Below are 14652 nucleotides of genomic sequence, written 5' to 3'. Positions count from 1 at the left end.
CTCCCTATTCTTGGCCTGCTGCCCTGGTGAGGTCAAAACTCTGGTTCTTCCTCTTCCTATTACTCTCTTCCCACTCCTCGTTTTAACCTGATCATTTTCCAGAATACTTACAGTGGTTTCCAAAAGATAAAAGCAATGAAATACTGTATAGCTGTAATAATCATCCTGCCAAAATTTTATCTGCATTAAAACCTAACTTTTAAAAGCACCCAAAAATGCAGATCTTCAAAACATGGTTTGCAGGAATGTCTTTCTAAGAGCATTTTTCAAATAGGGGGGGGGGGGGGGGGAAAGGTTGCAACAGTGTTGGCCCAACCTGCCAAACCAAACAGCAATAAAATGCAAAACAATACTGACAGAATAATAAAAGCGCAGTTCAGAAGTGCCGTTGGCAAAAAACTGGCCCAGTGCAGAAACTTAATTAATTGGGGCACATGTAGACTAGAGGTCTCCAAAAATTTTGAGCCTGTGGGCAGGTTTGCAATTCTGTCATAATGTGGAGGGGTCAGCCACAAAATGGGTGCCACAGGAGGCAGACCCGGTTACAAAATGGTAGCTGCACCTTACCTTCATCGCAAAGTGAAGATCCTTCACCTGTGGTGACAGCTATTGCCAAACCAATGTTTTCGGAAAGTCTGCACAGCTAATTAAATGCCCAATTGCCGATCAAATGTCCATTGGTCACCTGGCCTCATCCACTTTCCAAAAACAATTGGTGGGCACCTGAAAGGAAAGGTATCCACATCATTGTGCCCATGGGTACCATGTTGGGGAACCCTAATGTAGAGGATTATTGAGGAAGGCATTCTGTAAGTGATGGGCCACAACAGAAAAGGCACTGCATAGGCCTGCCAATGATGGCTAAAGTTCAGTTTTGCTCATATAAGAACAGGTAGTCCATTAGAGAAGAGCCCCATGGCGCAGAGTGGTAAGCTGCAGTACTGCAGTCCAATCTGTGCTTATAACCTGAGTTCGATCCTGCCTACCTGGGTTCAGGTAGGCAGCTCCAGGTTGACTCAGCCTTCCATCCTTCCAAGGTCAGTAAAATTAGTACCCAGCTTGCTGGAGGGAAGTATAGATGATTGGGGAAGGCAATGGCAAACCACCCTGTAAAAAGTCTGCCTTGAAAACGTTGTGAAAGCAACGTCACCCCAGAGTCAGAAATGACTGGTGCTTGCACAGGGGACTACCTTTACCTTTTAGTCCATTAGACTCCTTGGTTCCAGACTGTTAGGGCTTTAGAGGCCAGAACCGCCATTTTAATTTAAGCCTGGAAATGCGCAAGTCCTTTAACCGGAGTTCTTTAAACCCTGGTAAAATACGATCCATATAGCCAGTACCTGCTTTAATGGGATAATATCGCTGCAAGGTGATTTTTTATCCCTGTCATTTTCATCCAAAGATGGTCTTGCGCCATAAAACAGCAAGTTAGCAATATCCCAGAAATGCCTTTCACGCAGCTCTGATAGCTAAAAGCCATCTTGACTACATCAAAAGTTGGCTACAGAAGAAAGAGTTGTGACTCTCTGCTCTTATAGCAACACAGCCTGGGACCAGTTTCAGATGTCCAAAAAAAATCCATCCATATAAAAAAAACCCCTAAAAACAGAATGAAAACATCAAAGTGCTGCCGGAGCTAGCAGCCAAGGTACATCCAGAGATTGCACTTCAAACTATCTGAACCTAAAAACCGTATGTGTTTTTGCTGTGAGGCAAAGATGGCTCAGGACACAATTCTGAAACAGCCTCTACAAGCTTGTCCTAATAGAACCGGCATCCCAGAGTGAGAACACAGAATGAGCCCTGCTTGGATCAGGCCATCAAGTCAGCCTTCCTCTTTCCGGCGGCAGGCAGTGGCATAAAGGGCTAAAGCTAGCAGCTGGCATCCACTTATATTCTGCCTCTGAATGCGGAGGCTCCTTTTAGCTATTCTGACCAGTGTTCCCTCTAAGCTGTGGAGTCCTGTGAGCAAAAATTCTACTTTGTAAGTTACTGTTGGAGAAACGTCGACTGAGGGGTGACATGATAGAGGTTTACAAGATTTTGCTTGGGACAGAGAAGGTAGAGAAAGAAGTACTTTTCTCCCTTTCTCACAATACGAGAACTTGTGGACATTCAATGAAATTGCTGAGCAGTCGGGTTAGAACGGATAAAAGGAAGTACTTCTTCACCCAAAGGGTGATTAACATGTGGAATTCACTGCCACAGGAGGTGGCGGCGGCTACAAGCATAGGCAGCTTCAAGAGGGGATTGGATAAGCATATGGAACAAAGGTCCATCAGTGGCTATTAGCCACAGCGTATTGTTGGAACTCTCTGTCTGGGGCAGTGATGCTCTGTATTCTTGGTGCTTGGGGGGGGGCACAGTGAGAGGGCTTCTAGTGTCCTGGCCTCACTGGTGGACCTCCTGATGGCACTTGGTTTTTTTGGCCTCTGTGTGACACAGAGTGTTGGACTGGATGGGCCATTGGCCTGATCCAACATGGCCTCTCTTATGTTCTTTTGTTCTGGTATTAAATTTGTGAGCTGCTGCATAAATCAGTTTCCTCTGGGGCCATTTCCCCTGAGCTAAGACAAAAATGTGTAAGCCAGAGGCTAAAAAATTGTGAGCAGGCTCACATTAATTCAGCTTAGAGGGAACACTGATTGTGACTCAGAGCCAATGATGGCCTGGAGAAACACTCCCTTTCATATAGGCGTTTTCTCTTTCCATGCATTTGTTTCATTGGCAGTCTGCTCGCATCCTTAGAAGCACTCATCTCTGCTGCCTGTACATCAAGCGAGTTCTAGGGTAGCCAACTCCAGGTTGGGAAATTGCTGGAGATTTGAGAGTGGAGCCTGTGGAGGGTGCAGTTAGAGGAGTTGGGTTGCCAGCCTCCAGGTGGGGTCTGGAGATCTCCCATTTTTACAACCGATCTCCAACTGGCACAGATCAACTCTCCTGGAGAAAACGGCTGCTTTCAAGGTTAACTGAGGCCCCTCCCTTCCCCAAACCCCGCCCTCTCCCAGATCCATCCCCAAATTCTCCAGGTATTTTTAAACACAGACCTGACAACCCTATAGAGGAGGGAGCTGAGCAAGGATTTGATGCCACCTGGGCTTTTTTTTTATAACAGGAACTCCTTTGCATATTAGACCACACACCCCTGATGTAGCCAATCCTCCTGGAGCTTACAGCAGGCCCTTTACTAAGAGCCCTGTAAGCTCAAGGAGGATTGGCTACATCAGGGGTGTGTGGCCTAATATGCAAAGGAGTTCCTGCTACAAAAAAAGCCCTGGATGTCACCCTTGAAACCTGCCACATTCTCCAGGGGGACTGATCTCCGTAGTCTGGAGATCAGTTGTAATTCCAGGAGATTTTCCAGGCTCCACCTGGAGGTTGGAAACCTTAGGCTAGTCAGATATGCCATGTGGCATTAACTGCTGTGGCAATACGGACTGCAGCAGCTTTGCAGTTCTTTCAGACCCTGTGTTCTTTATAAGGACTCTACGCATATGGTGGAGAAAAATTCAGTCACAACAGCTGTGTCTCATTGAGATGTTCAGAAGCACAAGTGAGATTCTGAAGCGAAGGCCTTCTGTTTCATTGCCTTGATCTGTGACTCCAGACATTTTTATCCCGTGCTGTTTGAAGCTAGAGGGTAGCAAACAGGTCCTTCTTCTCCAGAATTTGCCAGATTATTCAGTTAATTAATTACTGTCTCATTAGGATCCTTACATGCCTGGTCTCGTGTTCTCAGCAGTGGTGTTTCTTAGTACATTTTTTGACATCTGCATGGGGAAAGACTTTTATATGCACACATCCCTTTTTTCCCTGTGAAGACATTTAAGACTGACTTAGGCTGCTTTCGTACATGCTGGGTAATGCACTTTAGCGGCTGGATTCTCACTTTTCAGCCATCTCCCATCAAAGTACTAGCTAGGGCTGACCCTACTTAACTTCGGAGATGTGACATGATTGTGCTAGCCAGGGCCATCCAGGTCAGGAGAGGGCGGTAGCCAGGATTTTAAAAGTCCAGGGGGCAACCTTTCCCATCCACTGTGGGGCGTGACACCTCTCAGAAGCTTTCTGGGGTTAGGGGCAAAAGCTGGAGGCTCTGAAAGTGGCCAAGTCAAGGCAGCCAAACCAAAAACTTTGGAGTCAAGAAGAGACTGCACCTTGTGTGCAAGCAGGAAGGTTTCCTTCCACCTTCCTTGGCACCACCCTGGCACTTTGCAGCCAGCAGCTCCATCCGTTCCCCCCCCCCCCCCGGCCCATTCCATGTGGCTTCCTCCGGCTCCTCCATCACCCTCCTATCCACGTTGTGATAGTGCATTGTGCCTTGCTCAGCAATCTAGCCTTTGGTGCGATCTGCTGATGCTTGGACAAATGCAATACCGGTGCCAATTTTTTTAGTTGCCATGTAAGAAACGTGCAAATGTACAGGATTTGCCCTCCTGTGGTTTGAATAATTTGATTCCCGTTAACATCTGCATTCCCAAAACTGCATGCATGTATGTTGTGTATATTTTTGTTTATGGTATGTTTGTTTCTATCATGGTGACTAGAAAGTCCACAACAGGGATCTCTCCACCATGGTGCCAGCCAAACGCATTTAGAAATTGGGTTGAGCTAGGTGGAGCTTTTGCCCAGGAGGGCTTCTGATTGGCTGTGTGCATTAAAAGGCATCATGTTAAGCAGAGCTTCTGTCTGAAATGCTGAGGAGCTACATTTGGTGGCTGGCTCCCTTTCCTGCAGCCGCCATTTGCAACGGTCCCAACCACCATGTCTCAGATTTCCAAAAGTGCCCACAGGCTCAAAAAGATTAGAACCGCCAAAGCTGTGTACTACTGTTGGGAGAGCCAGTTTGGTGTAGTGGTTAAGTGTGCGGACTCTTATCTGGGAGAACTGGGTTTGATTCCTCACTCCTCCACTTGCAGCTGCTGGAATGGCCTTGGGTTAGCCATAGCTATTGCAGGAGTTGTCCTTGAAAGGGCAGCTGCTGGGAGAGTCCTCTCAGCCCCACCCACCTCACAGGGTGTCTGTTGTGGGGGGAGAAGATATAGGCAATTGTAAGCCACTCTGAGTCTCTGATTCAGAGAGAAGGGCAGGATATAAATCTGCAGTCTTCTTCTTCTCCTCAGCCATTTTCTCCAGGGGAGCTGATCTCTGCCAGGAGATCTCCAGGCCCCACCTGGAGGCTGGCAACCCTACATGATAGGATTGCTATGAGGATGAACTGGGGAGGGGGAGGATGAGCACTGCCCTACCTTCTTAAATAAACACTCTGACCTCTTTTCCCATGGCAGCCAGATAGCTAACTTGTACTTGCAAGCATGGTGTGGAGGTAATGAGTCTTCCCTTGTTGGGTCCTCGTCTCCTGTGGCTGAAGGTATACTGCTTCTGCTCCTGAAGGTTCTCTGTAGCTACTGCAGTCAGTAGATGCTGATTCAAGTCTCAAGAGGCTTGTATGATCTCCCTTATGGCCAGATGGAAGGCACTGAGCTACCATGAAAGTCTCGCTGTGTATCAGAGGGTGACCAGCCATCCATAGCTTTGCTTGGTCCCTTTGAAGGAAAAAAAAAAATCTGCATCTTATTCAAAGCCAGCTGTCTACTAGGGAGGCTGATTTTAATGAAGATAATGGGTTTCAGAACTTGCTATTGTTTAAGCAGAGTGTGTGTGTGTTAAAGTTAAATAATATCCTCTGGTTTTATGAGGTTGTTATGTTAAGAACTTGCTTCTATTAAGCCCTGGACCTTCTATGAAATTGTTGGACACGTTCCAAGCCTTTTAATATGAGACCTGCATTTGGGGGCAAATCAAACCGTGCATGCCGTGTGCTGAACGCACCATTGCCTCTATACAAATAATGATAATAATCCAAACATTTTTAATCAGAAAGGACTGTGCTTGGATACGTTATTACATTCTTGGATACATTACATACAGGCCTACTAACATCAACAGACAAGCTACCTAAGCGAGCAATTAGAGTGTCCTTGCTGACAAAGTGTTCCGCTGCCCCTTTCTTCTGGTTTAGGTGGGTCTGAAGCTCAAACCCAGTGTGATGTGACTCTAGGGCCTTGGGAATGACCAGATTAGAAGGGAAATGGGATCAATTGATTTATGGCACTCAGTACCACAGGATCTGGACCAGTTTTTGTTCATCTGTACTGACTCCCAGATTGTTCCAGGCCCAATTCAAGGTCGCTGGTGTTGTTGCTCTTTAAAGTGCCGTATGGGTGCCTCTGCTTTCTGAGGTTGGATAGAGGTGCTTCTCAGCCCTGGCACTTAAACCAAAACTCTCTCCCCAGGGATGCCTGTCCCATTCTATCACTATCTTCCACCAGCAGGCAAAGACTTTTCTGATGTTTCATAATGCTCTGCATGTAAGAAGAAGACTGCAGGTTTATACCCCACCCTTCTCTCTCAAAGCGGCTTACAATCTCCTACATCTTCTTCCCCCACAACAGACACCCTGTGAGGTGGGTGGGGCTGAGAGGGCTCTCACAGCAGCCACTCTTTCAAGGACAACCTCTGCCAGAGCTATGGCTGACCCAAGGCCATTTCAGCAGCTGCAAGTGGAGGAGTAGGGAGTAAGGGTTAACCACCCTGGTGGCCCTGATTGGGCAGAAGTTGGGATATAAATTTCATAAGTTTAAAAAAAAATGATGCTGGTTGCTAGTTTGGTTAGCTTTAAAAGGATTAGACAAATTCATTGTAAGCAATACTCCCTCTAAGCCAGGGGTGGCCAACGGTAGCTCTCCAGATGTTTTTTTCCCTACAATTCCCATCAGCCCCAGCCAGCATAGCCAATGGCTGGGGCTGATGGGAGTTGTAGGCAAAAAAAAAACATATGGCGTGCTACTGTTGGCCACCCCTGCAAGTCTAAGCTGTGGAGTCTTGTGAGCAAAAATTCTGCTTTGTGAGCTGCTGCATAAACTCTGGGGCCAGTTTTTCCTGAGCTAAGACAAAAATGTGTGAGCCGGAGGCTAAAAAACGGCGAGCTAGCTCACACTAACTCAGCTTAGAGGGAACGCTGCTTGTAGGTCTATTGTCTGTCATTGGATTTTTTGTTTTTTTGCTGTCAAGTCACAGCTGATGTTCGCCAACCCCACAGGGGTTTCAAGACAAGAGGCGGCTGACCAGTGACTCCCTCTGCGTCATGATCCTGGTACCCCTTGGTGGTCTCTCATCCAAATACTGACCAGGGCTACCTCAACTTATCTTCTGAGATCTGAAAAGGTTAGACTAGTCTGGTTTTATATCCTTCTGAAGCTTACAGTAGGTCCTGTACTAAGAGCCCTGTAAGCTCTTGGAGGATTGGCTGCATCAGGGGGGTGCAGCCTAATATGCAAAGCAGCTCCTGCTACAAAAAAAGCCCTGCTCCCATCCCATGCTCAGAGTCAGAGACGGGTGCTTCTGAGTCTCAGCTGCTGCTGGGGAGTGCCCATGTAGAGGCTACTAAGCCAGGGCAGGAGATTTTCATCCTGCTGCCACTCCAGGCTCCCATTTTATCCTCACTACGACCCTGCAAGCTTCACGGCTGTGATGATTTGAATCCAGGACTCCTCAAGCTCTCTTACTACTGCCCCAAGTGGGCTGCCAAGATCATGACAAGTTCCTTTTATGTGTGTGCTTTTATATATGAATACACAAAAGCCTTTGCAGGGCTGAGGCCCGCAGAGAACTGCAAGGGTTTCGGCAGTATTCTAAGTGTAGGATTGCCAGATCTGTGTTGGAAAATACCTGGAGACTTTGGGAGTGGATCCAGGAAAGGGTGTATTGGGGAGGGGAGGGGCCTCAGCAGGGATTTTATTGTAGAAAAAGCCCAGCAGGAACGCATTTGTATATTAGGCCACACACCCCTGATGTCACCGTTGTTTCACACAGGGCTTTTTTGCAGAAAAAGCCTAGCAGGAAACTCATTTGCATATTAGGCCACACCCCTGACACCAAGCCAGCCGGAACTGCATTCCTGTGCACTCCTGCTCAAAAAAAGTCCTGGCCGTCAGCATGGTACAGTGCCATAGAGCCCACCCTTCAAAGCAGCCATTATCCCCAGGGGAGCTGATCTCTGCCAGCAGGAGATCAGCTATAAAAGCAGGAGATCTCCAGGCCCTACCTGGAGGCTGGCAACCCTTTCTAAGAGCCAAATATTTGGAGAAATGTTCTGCAGGCAGGCACCCCATAACCTCTGCACGGAATCTCTACCCTTCCCTACTACGCCCCTGATTGCCGCTGCTTTTCAGCATTTGCCGTCAAATGCCACTTTGCAGCTACGCTTCTATTATCGGCTGTTGCTTTCCCGGAGCAATTAGAATGATGAAAACACCTTGCCAATGAGCTAGCTCTAATTAAAGGCAGAGCAGAACAGACACTCTTTGCTAAATGCAATCCGCCATTCGGCACGTCTGTATTGATGACAAAGCTGCCGTTACTCCGAATGAGAGCCACGCCACCATGTTGTGCTTTGAAGTAGTAATGCTATAAGCGTGGAACAATGTGTGTGTGGGGGGGTGTTGGAGAATAAACAGCCTTTTCAGGAATTAATGATCATGGGACCCCCAGATGAGGTCTCTGCTAATGACAAGGTATTACAGCACAGGTTAATGGAAACCAAATACCAATTTAACATTGCCAACCTTGAGCAAATTGAGTTCAGCACATCAGAAGCCCTTGAAGAGATACTCTGAACTAAGAGGAGGGTGTGTGTGTGTGAGCGAAACCATTAATTCAAGATGGCAGAAAAAATAATGGCTTTTAATAACTTCCTGCTGAGGAGGATCTATTTGGAGGCTATGAATGAATAGTTGTAAGGATTCTCGCCCCCTACACACACACACACACACACACACACTATTGATGCATGTCTGGGGGGGAGAGATGCTTTCCCTCAAAGAAATCTTTTATGATATGAAGAACCAGGGGATAGATTTCCAGTGTGTTACTGAGGGAATCTTGTTCCACAGTTTTGTTCCTTTGTTTTAAAGATATTTATCAGCCACTTCTTTGAAAAGAGGTCTGGAGTGGCATAAATTTTTTAAAACATAAAAAAAACCCCTCAACAACCATAACTTAAAACATGACTAAAAAACCCTTAGGGTTGCCAGGTTCCTACTGGCAACTAGTGGGGAACTGGAGGCGGGGATTACCAGGAGAGAGGGGAAGGCCCAAGCAGTGTGGAGACATTTCTTCTGGTGTGCACAGGAAGTGACATCACTAAGCTGTGATGTCATGATGGTGCTCTGGTATTTGGACAAAAAACTCTATAGTAAAAATATAGCACCATAGGGCTTTCCCCCAAATACCAGAGTGTAACCCAGACATCACCTGTGTGGTGATGTCAATTCCTGTGCATGCCAAAAGCAATGTCACCATGTCTCTGGCACCATTACGTGGGCCTTTCTTTCTCTCTTGGTAAGTCCCCCCCCCACCAAGGGATCTGGCAACCCAATGAGTTGGTTCCCAACAAGCCTTAGCCCAGGCAGCATAAAAGCAGTGCTAAGGACCACATAAGCTGACAATATTGAATAATAAGCTTTAAATATTCTGGCAGTTTTAAAGAGCAAATATCCATGAAGGAAAGTACAGCGACAGCCAAGAAACCCATCCAAACACCAAGGGCCCAGAGCAAAAACACACCAATGTTGTATGGCCAACAGTAACTGGGGGAGGAAGGTAAGCCTAAAACTTCAGATGAATGCTGGTATGCTCAGGGGAAGCTGACATGGCCCAGGAGTAAACTGAGCTTAGCAGCGCTACAAGCCAGTACTGAAGATGTCTCTCAACTCTGACCCAGCCAGCTGTGCTAATAATGTTTCTTGACTGTGAGAAGGGCACTCCACAGTTGAGGTGGCCACCACTGAAAAAGTCCTGTCTCTGATAGAGTTGCCAGCTTTGGCTTAGGAGATTTCTGGAGATTTGGGGTGTAGCCTTGAACAGGAGGCTTGAAGGGAGCATGGCCCCAGCAGGGTTCAATGTCATACAGCCTACTCTTCAAAGGAGCCATTCTCTACAGGGGAACTGATGTCTGTCGTCTGGGAATCAGTTATAATTTCAGGAGACCTCTGGGCCCGACCTGGAGGTTGGCAAGCTTAGTTTCTGGTCATCACCCACTGCTGGTAAAAGCATACAAAGCAGGGCATCTGATCTTAACTGCTATCCTTGTGGAGGAGTCTCACTTTCCAGAGAAAAGGGAACAAGACAACATTCTGCAGCTTAAAATGGTACCTTTTTAAGGTTGTACAAACAGCCGCTAAAAAGATGGAACCTTTCAGTGAAAAAATGGGGCAGAAATGATGCTCTGGCTTGGAGCCAAAGCAGTAAATCCCATGTAAGCCTCAAAGGCGAAGGCATTCTGGAGGTGCGGTGCCACCACTTAAAAGCCCCTGTCTCCAGTTGCCACCCACCTCAGCCCTGCAGATGGGGGCAAAAAGAGCAGGGCTTGAGAAAAGAGTCTTAACTGATGGACTGAACAGCAGCCCTTCAGGTACCATGCAAATGCTACCTATCAAACCTTCTTTTGTCTGACCATCAAGCTGGAATCTCCTTCCCGCAGGTTTTGGAGAGGCCTTGTCTGCCAAAGTCTTTGTTTGCTCAAGTGCATCCATTCTTTTCTCCATTCTTCCTGGTGATATCTCCGTCTCTCACACCGAATAACATCTTGGTGCATAAATAAACTGAATGGGGCTGCAAACTCAAGAACAGCTAAATCCTTTTAAACAAGAGAGTTCTCTGTTTTGTTCTTCAAAATAGTGCTTAGGAAACAAAGGAAAGGGCCCAGGAGGGGGTTCTGAATGAAGCTGGTTGTTTGTACCCTCTCCATTCTTGGGGAAATAAAGGCAGCTGCTACATGGATGGAACGGTTTTGGTCGGTGGAACAAAGCCAGTTTGATTTCTTGCTTCCTTAGATCAAAACCTTGACCGCTTGTGGATGGACTTCTATTTTTTTTCCTTTGACCAGTAATACCTTCCCATGATCCCAGAGTTTGCTAGAACACTTCCTGAAAATATATTTATTGAGCAGCATTTGACCATGAGTGTTGTAGTGAGAAGTGGGAGGAGACCCAGGTTCAAAACCTTACTCAGGTGGGGATTGAGGCATCCTTTCTTGCATCCTTAACCTACTTCACAAGGTGGTTGTGACAATAAAATGATAATAAAATGAAGGATGAAGCAATCAGGAAATATCTGGGGACTTTGGGGGTGGAGCCAGGAGCAAAGTTGTAACCAGCATGATTGAACTCTGAAGGAAGTTCTAGCCGTCATGTTTAAAGGGACCACACTCTTTTTAAATGCCTTCCCTTTATCAGAAATAATGGAGGGTGGGGGGGCGCCTTCTTTCGGGCTCGTAGAATTGGACCCCTGATCCAATCTTTTTGAAACTTGGGGAGGGTTTTTTGAGGAGAAGCACCAGATGCTATGCTGAAAATTTGGTAGCTCTACCTCAAAAAACAGCCTCCGCAGAGTCTAAGATACCCATGGATTGATTCTCCATTATACTCTAAGGGGACTGGTCTCTATAGGGAATAATGGAGTGCCCAGCAGACAGTCAACCTGCTCCTTCCACTTTCTACTAATCCTGAAGTGGGGGGAGGGTCTCCAAACCAAAGGATCCCTTGCCCCCAATTGGGGATTGGCAATCCTAGAAGGAGCTGAATCCTTAATACAGCACTTGTTTGCCAATTATACTCTTTTAAAGAACAAATAACCTCTTGGTTCTTTCCTTTAGCCAGTGGGGAAGTGATAGCAAATAGCAGGTAGATCCATGGTGTGCTGTAAGCATGTGCCTATTTTCATTTGGGAAAATTCACCAATGAGTGAACCAATCTGTGTGGTTATCAGTGTATTGTGCACTGGTGCCTGAATGGATTGTCATGTAGATCTTTTGACTCAGGCAAAACATTTGGGTTCAGCCTTAGAGTAGATAACCAACCTTTTGTTTGTTTGCAGATGCATTTGGCCCAGTGTTCCAGTGCTTAATTTCCACCTTCATCATGTGTAAGAAGAAAATAATTCACACAGTGATGACAGGTTAGGTTCTACAAGGTTCTGCTTGCATTTGATTGAATGCAGGCTCGGTTACATAAATCTTCTGTTTTTCTGTTGATCTGGAAGCATCCCTGCTCCTGTTAACTGTGGTAATTATGAAATAGAAAGGGGCCTGGAGTTGGAATGGAAATGCGTAGTCCAATACTCTTCAAGCCCTTTGCTTTGTCAAGGGGGGAAGAAAAAGGATTGTTCATTTGCAAGGTTAACGCAGTCAAATTAGTAGCAATTTAAGCTCTCTTAATTTTCCGGGAAATGATTTGCAGCGGGGGGAAAAAAATGCACAATGCTGTTAATAATAAAAATAATAAAACAACATCACTGTGGCGTGCTTCCCGAGCAAGTCGCCCACTCTGATCCCACGTTTCAAGCTTCATTACACAGGAATTTAGAGATGCCGTTATCAGTTGCTTTGTGGTTCATTTAACCATATTTGCGGCACTGTGTTTGTTTAAGTTAAATAACACAAACCTTTTTTTATTTTATTTTTTTATTTTAGCTGATAACAGAAATGGTTCATAATTCAAGCTGTCTGCAGCATATATGCCACTGTTCTATGACATTTCACTCTGCATTTAGATGGGGTGTGCCTGGTATCTTGTCTGTCTGTCTGGTTGCCAGCCTCCAGGTGGTACCTGGAGATCTCCCACCAGACCACAAAGATCGCTTCGCTTGGAGAAAATGGACCCTTTAGAAGGCGGACTTTGTGTCATTATACCCCACTAAGGTCTCTCCCCCCCCCAAGTCCCACCTTCAAAGTCTCCAGAAGTTTTCCAACCTTGAACAGGCAACCCCATTCAACTGTCTCTGTGGACCAGGGATGGTCCCTGTTGGCTAACTCCTATCCAGTTTTGTTGCTGTCCATTTCTAGAGTTGTCATTTTCAGGGTGGGGGATTGAAAACATATTAGCCAGTATCATAATGTCCCTGTATAAATCGATGGTGTGGCCTCATTTAGAGTACTGTGTACAATTCTGGTCACCGCACCTCAAAAAAGATATTATAGCATTGGAAGAAGTGCAGAAAAGGGCGACTAGAATGATTAAAGGGTTGGAACACTTTCCCTATGAAGAAAGGTTAAAACGCTTGGGGCTCTTTAGCTTGGAGAAACATCAACTGCGGGGTGACATGATAGAGGTTTTCAAGATTATGCATGGGATGGAGAAGGTAGAGAAAGAAGTACTTTTCTCCCTTTCTCACAATACAAGAACTCGTGGACATTCAATGAAATTGCTGAGCAGTTGGGTTAGAACGGATAAAAGGAAGTACTTCCAAAGGGTGATTAACACATGGAATTCACTGCCACAGGAGGTGGTGGCAGCTACAAACATAGACAGCTTCAAGAGGGGATTGGATAAGCATATGGAGCAGAGGTCCATCCACAGCGTATTGTTGGAACTCTCTGTCTGGGGCAGTGATGCTCTGTATTCCTGGGTGCTTGGGGGGCACAGTGGGAGGGCTTCCAGCCCCACTGGTGGGCCTCCAGATGGCACTTGGTTTTTTTGGGCCACTGTGTGACACAGAGTGTTGGACTGGATGGGCCATTGGCCTGATCCAACATGGCTTCTCTTACGTTCTTATGCATCTTTGTCTTGCCCTCCAGCTTGCTCAGGCTCCTGCATTGAGATAACCCGGATAAAGTTGCCAATCCCCAGGTGGGGGCAGGGAATCCCCTGGTTTGGAGGCCCTCCCCCTGCTTCAGGCTTATCAGAAAATTGGGGGGTGGGGAGGGAAATGTCTGCTGAACACTCCATCATTCCCTATGGAGACTGATTTCCATATAGTGTAATGGAGAACAATCTGTGGGTATGTGGAGCTCTGGGGGGTTGTTTTTTGAGGTAGAGGCACCAAATAGCATAGCTTCTGGTGTCTCTTCTTGAACCCCCCCCTCCCAAGTTTTAAAAAGATTGGACCAGGGGGTCCAATTCTATGAGTCCCTAAAGAAGGTGCCATCCTCCATTATTTTCAATGGAAATAAGGCATTTAAAAGGAGTGCAGTCCCTTTAAAATATGATGGTCAGAACTCCCTTCAGAGTTCAACCATCCTAGTCACAACTTTCTGCCTCCAAAGACCCCAGATATTTTCTGAGCCAGACCTGGCAACCCTACACAGCAAGCAGGAGAGTTTGATTTGAAATTTCCCAAACCAGGAAGCTTTCTGTCATGCTCTGTGCACAGTGAGCGGAGAGGAAAGACGGTCCATGCAGTTGTTGCAAACAAGGCATCATTATCAGCCTTCAAAAGTTTGGGATGATTCTTGAATGTGTCCTAAGTCTACTAAATGGGCAGGTGAATACATTTTGTATCTGTGGTTCTGTTGGTAAATGCATGCACATGTACACTTTACAAACTGTGCAGTGCGCTTTCCATAATCTGCAGGCTGATAATACTTTAAGACAATTATATTTTCCCAGTATATCCTTAACCAAAAGAAGCCTTTGACCTACTTAGCTTCTGAACTGGCAGATAGAGGTATTCTTGCAGAATAAACAAAGAGCCTGTCACAGTGTGGGACTTGGGTAATCGAAAAAAGGATAGGCATGCTTTTCATTTCATTGGAGGACCACTGTGGTCTAGTGGTTAGAGCATCAGACTAGGAACAGGAAGCAACAGGTTCAA

The 14652-nt window shown here is 46.3% G+C and overlaps 1 protein-coding gene across 19 annotated transcripts in view; it reads left to right on the top strand.

Moving 5' to 3' along the window:
* Window positions 1–14652, top strand: part of FBRSL1 (fibrosin like 1) — a 1099284-nt gene that overhangs the window by 229562 nt on the left and 855070 nt on the right. The gene's annotated exons all lie outside the window — the stretch shown is intronic.

The sequence above is a fragment of the Heteronotia binoei genome, chromosome 11 (assembly GCF_032191835.1).
Source record: "Heteronotia binoei isolate CCM8104 ecotype False Entrance Well chromosome 11, APGP_CSIRO_Hbin_v1, whole genome shotgun sequence".
Taxonomy (NCBI): Eukaryota; Metazoa; Chordata; class Lepidosauria; order Squamata; family Gekkonidae; genus Heteronotia; species Heteronotia binoei.
Note: the sequence above shows the minus strand (reverse complement) of the source record. Positions and strands in the feature narration are given on the sequence as shown.